We start from the raw sequence: 5,655 nt of genomic DNA, 5'->3' as shown, positions 1-5,655 counted from the left end.
GATGGTTGACATCATAATCCCAAACTCCACCCCAAACCCTCCAGGGTCCAGTTTCCTGTCAAACTCCCTCTCTAGTCTCTTTCTGGGAACAAACTCCCATTTCTCAGTTTGTTTTCCCTCAGTGTCCAGGTGTTCCCCTGCTCTCTACCGTATACACTCCTCACCATTTGCCATCCCCTCTTCATTCCTGCTTCACACACTTACCACATTTCCCTTCAGACAAAAGCAAACAATAATAATGCGTCAGGAGCCTCAGGAGGCAACAGATCTTCAGTTGATTTTTAAGGCAGATATTCCTAGATTTGAAAACTTCCAAGTTCTGTCACTACCTAACTAAGTGGCTTTGGGCAGATTCAACTTTCTTTCTTTTTTTTTTGTTTTTTAATAGGGAACGCTTCACAAATTTGCGTGTCATCCTTGCGCAGGGGCCATGCTAATCTTCTCTGTATTGTTCCAATTTTTGTATATGTGTTGCCGAAGCGAGCACCAGATTCAACTTTCTAAGCCTCCTTTTCTTCATTCTGAAATCGAATCTATGTCGTGAAGTTATCAAAGGTCAAATGAGGTAATGCTATGGACTGAACTGTGTCCCCAACAAATTTATATGTGGAGTTACTAACCCCCATTGTGATGGCATATTGGGAGGTACAACCTTTGGAGGTAATGAGGTTTGGATGAGGTCATGAGGGTAGGTCCTCAGGATGGGATTAGTGCCTTTATAAGAAGAGACCAAAGAGCTTGCTCTCCCCACCTCTCCCTACCTTGATGTGAGGATACAGAGAAAAGATTACCACCTGCATAACAGGAAGCTATCTCTCACCAGGAGCCAAATAAGCCAGGGCTTTGATCTTGGACTTCCAGTCTCCAGAGTGGTGAGAAATCAACTTCTGTTGTTCAAGCCACCCACTCTATGGTATTTTGTCATGACAGCCCAAGCTGACTCTGACAGCATGTAAACCCTCACTTTTCCACACATTCCTTCATTAAGTAAATATGCTCTGAATGACTCCCATGTGCTATATTCTCTGCCAGGAACTAGGGCTTAGCAATAAGATATTAAACAAAACACAATTCCTGCCTTCGTGTAGCATAAAGCCCATTGTGGAGGGCTGACCAGTAATTACAAAAATGATTAACTGTTAGAATTGTAGTCAGTCCTGTGGAGAAATACAGGGGACCATGAGAATAGTTAATGGTCCTAACTCACCCCAAGAAACCAGGAACTCTTCTCTAGAGAAATGACATTTAACCTGATGATTCATTCAAAAGTATGAGGATGAGGAAATAGAGGAGAAGAGAAAGCTCCAGGAAGTGGGACCAGCATGTTGGTAGCAATAGTCTGGGACACTGTAAGGGAATATTATAGGCTTATAAACAACAGAAATTTATTTCTGCACCCTCTGACCTAATCGTCTACCAAAGTCCCCACTTCCCAATACCATTACACTGAAGTTAAGATTTCAACCCATGAATTTTGGGGAAACACAAGCATTCAGTCTATAGCAATGTTTAAAGACTCTAAGGCAGAAAAGAGAATAACCTAAATCAGGTTCAAACTAAAACCAGCATGGTTGGACCATCGTAAGGAAGGCAGAGACAAACTGAGATGGGGTCAAGGAGGTTGAGAGAGACTTGAAGGCCTTAGTAAAGAGTCTGAAGTTCGTATGTGAAGGCAAGCAGTGTGCCTAAGAAAGCCAGTGCATTTTAAAATTCCCAAATGGGACGCCAGTAGTCCAACCTACCCAGAATACATCCCCTACTTCTTTTGAAGATTTTATTTATCTGACAGAGAGAAATCACAAGTAGACGGAGAGGCAGGCAGAGAGAGAGAGGGAAACAGGCTCCCTGCTGAGTAGAGAGCCCGATGCGGGACTCGATCCCAGGACCCTGAGATCATGACCCGAGCCGAAGGCAGCGGCTTAACCCACTGAGCCACCCAGGCGCCCCCCCTACTTCTTTTGAAAACAGCACATTCCCAAGATGACTTGTGGTAAATCATACCTCCCTCCCCCACTCTCAGTACATGTGACTGGGTTAAGCTGACCATATCCCCAATCATAAGAGTGAGCTCATGGCCTAAAGCTAGCAAATCAGAGAGCATAGGATAACCTTGGTCACAGTGATTGGTTTGGACACATAATTCAGAAGACCCAGTGAGATTCAGTACCAGGACTTTTAATAGAACTATGGGGAAGGGGAAAAATCTCTTTTTCTATGGATCTACCAGGATCTGTGCTGTTCTTGCAATGGTAGAAAATGGTTGGGAATGATGCCAACCCTGAGGAAAGCAGAGCCAAGGAATGAAGCAAACACGACTTTGTCTTGATGATCATGTTTGGGTCCCCTGAGTTCAGCCATACCTAAAGATCTCCTGGGTTTGTAGAAGAGGATAATGGATTCAGTTTGTGGAATGTGAGACACCCAATGGAGATGACTGGTAGAATATAGATAAAGATATTAGAAAGATAGATGGATAGAAGTGTGCATGCATGAATGGTTAGACAGATAATATAGAGAACAGAAAAGGGGAGCAAGAGGCTCAAATCAGAAGTCTTGGCAGGAAAGAAATACATTGGGATCCATCAGCCAATAGACGATAAAAGTACCATAGCAATGACCGAGATGGCAGGACATCTGTGTGGCTCAGTTGAACAACTGACTCTTGGTTTTGGCTCAGGTTCTGATCTCATAGGTCATGGGATTGAACCCCATGCTGGGCTCAGTGCTCAGTGGTGACGCTGCCTGAGATTCTCTCCTCTCCATTTGCCCCTCCCTCCACACCCCTCTCTCTAAAATCAATCAGTCAATCAACCAATCAATTAATCAATCTTAAAAAGAAAAAAAGAAAGAAATGACTGAGATGGTTCAAAAGCCAAGAGGTGAGATGGCCTAGGGAGAGAGTGAGAAGGTAAGAGGATCTAGAATGAAGGAATTTCGGTTGATTCGAGATCGGGAGAGGAGGAGGGACTGACAAGGGAAAATGAAAGGAAATAGGCAAAGTGGCAAAAGGCAAACGGAGACAGTATGGTGTTACAAGTGCAACAAAAGGGGGGAAAAAAAGGAGGTAGTGATCATCCATGTGAGATGCTGCAGAAATGATGCAAGATAGGAACCAAAGAGTAGAGTGTCACTGTATCATAGAGAAGGACTCAATCAATTTCTATAACCAGCAATTTGACAGAGCCAACCCAGAACCCCTCGACTCTGCAAACATACAGAAATCCTAAATCAAATAGGGGCGGCTGGGTGGCTCTCTCAAGACTGACTCTCGGTTTGGGCTCAGATTGTGATCTCAAGGTTTTCAGATCAAGCCCCTTAACAGCTCTGTGCTCAGCGGGGAGTCTGCTTCAGGATTCTCTCTCTCTCCCTTTGCTCCTTCCACCCTCTCACGTACGTACTCTCTCTCTGAAATAAATAAATAAAATCTTAAAAAAAATCTTAAATCAGATATAACCATTAAAAAGCAGTAATAAGGGGCGCCTGGGTGGCTCAGTGGGTTAAGCCGCTGCCTTCGGCTCAGGTCATGATCTCAGGGTCCTGGGATCGGGTCCCGCATCAGGCTCTCTGCTCGGCAGGGAGCCTGCTTCCTCCTCTCTCTCTCTGCCTGCCTCTCTACCTACTTGTGATCTTTCTCTGTCAAATAAATAAATAAAATCTTTAAAAAAATAAAATAAATAAAACAAACCCTTATTTTAAAAAAAAAGCAGTAATAAAGGGGAGCATAACTCCCCACTCTTTTTTTTTTAAAGATTTTATTTATTTATTTGACGGATAGATCATAAGTAGGCAGAGAGGCAAGCAGAGAGAGTAAGGGAAGCAGGCTCCCTGCTGAGCAGAGAGTCCGAGGTGGGGCTTGATCCCAGGACCCTGGGATCATGACCTGAGCCCAAGGCAGAGGCTTTAACCCACTGAGCCACCCAGGCGCCCAACTCCCCACTCTTTAGGTGAGGGTTATACATAAGACTTCCTTCCAAAGACTGTAGTATAGAAATTAAGGAAGACTAACCACTGTGGTAACATCGACAAACACGGTGGCAGCCAGGTGATCAAGGTCAAAACAGCTGTCAGTCATGTTGATAATAGGTACCTTTGTTATGATACGGTGAAAATGGCACCTAACCTCTCTGATCTAACCCCCAAACACCCATAACCCCACTCTACTCATGAGAAAAACATTAGACAAATTCCAATAGTGAGACATCCTGCAAAATACCTGAACAGTCCTCCTGACAACTGTCAAGGTCATCAAAAACAAGGAAAGTCTGAGAAACTGTGAGAGCCAAGAGGAGCCACAGAAGATATGATGATTAAATGTAACGTGGTATCCTGAACAGGATGCTGGAACAGAAAGAGAACATTAGGTAAAAACTTAGGAAATCAGAAATAAACTATGGGGGCACCTGAGTGGCTCAGTGGGTTAAAGCCTCTGCCTTCCGCTCAGGTCATGGTCCCAGGGTCCTGGGATCGAGCCCCGCATCGAGCTCTCTGCTCGGCAGGGAGTCTGCTTCCTCCTCTCTCTCTCTCTGCCTGCCTCTCTGCCTACTTGTGATCTCTGTCTGTCAAATAAATAAATAAAATCTTTAAAAAAAAAGAAATAAACTATGGACTTTAGTTAATAATAATGTGTCAATATTGGTTCATTAAATTTAGCAAACATACCTGAAAATGTGAATAACAGAGCAAATAGAGAGTATAGGGAACTGCCTGGACTATTTTCTCAATTTTTCCTAAAGTCTAAAACTGCTCTAAAAAATAGTCTATTGTAAAAAATAGTAATATAGTAAATATTAAATTCAAAAGAGAGGAGAAATGTTTTACTGCCAGAAAAAAAGATGAAGCCTAAAGCTTGACTGACAGATTCATAACCTATACCATGGAGCTGGGAGAGAGAAGTGGGTAGGGAGGGAGTTATTGGACCAGAGGTTAATTCCCAGGAGCTGAAGGCAAGAGTTCTAACACATGATAAGAGACTTGGCCATGGGGAGATTTAAGGCAAGAGCACAGCATCCAACCAGGAGGAGCTGCAAAACAGAAACCAGAAAAACTCTGCCCATGGGCCCATGGAAGCAATGTGGAAAATTTTTCTCCTGGAATTCTGTACTTATCAACCCACTTAGCCTCACAGACATCCTTATAACATAGGTACCATCTTCATCCCTATTTTACATATATGCGAACTGAGGGCAAAGGAAATTAGGTAACTTGGGCCAAGGTAACATAGCTAGAAAATGGTAGAACCAGGATTTGAGCCTAAACAGTATGTTTCTTCATCTCATGAGCTTATCACTTTGCTCTACAGTCTTAAACACCAGCAGAGAAATAGTCACATTATTTCCCTCTATTTTTGCAATACCTACAACAGTGCCTTATAAATATAGTTAGTGCCTTATAAACATTAAATAGATGGCTACATGTATGAAATCATCCTGTTTCATTTTTCCTTGATGATTTCACACTGTATATACATATTTACTGTGTCTGTCCCCAAATATTTTTATAATAAACTAAAATCCATATGGATTCTCAGATTACCCTAGAATAATATTTATGTGCTCATCTGATTTAAAGCCATGTTGTAGGGGCGCCTAGGTGGCTCAGTATCTTAAGCCTCTGCCTTCCGCTCAGGTCATGATCTCAGGGTCCTGGGATCCAGAC

General features: G+C 43.0%; 1 non-coding gene across 1 annotated transcript; it reads right to left on the bottom strand.

Annotated features, from left to right (window-relative positions):
• Positions 1 to 380: 380 nt before the first annotated feature.
• Positions 381 to 487, bottom strand: LOC122890684. Its single transcript, XR_006381134.1, has one exon. It is a non-coding gene; the product is annotated as a U6 spliceosomal RNA (small nuclear RNA).
• Positions 488 to 5,655: the final 5,168 nt, after the last annotated feature.

Source organism: Neovison vison, chromosome 11 (genome assembly GCF_020171115.1).
Source record: "Neovison vison isolate M4711 chromosome 11, ASM_NN_V1, whole genome shotgun sequence".
Taxonomy (NCBI): Eukaryota; Metazoa; Chordata; class Mammalia; order Carnivora; family Mustelidae; genus Neogale; species Neogale vison.
This window is presented reverse-complemented; position numbering and strand designations above follow the sequence as displayed.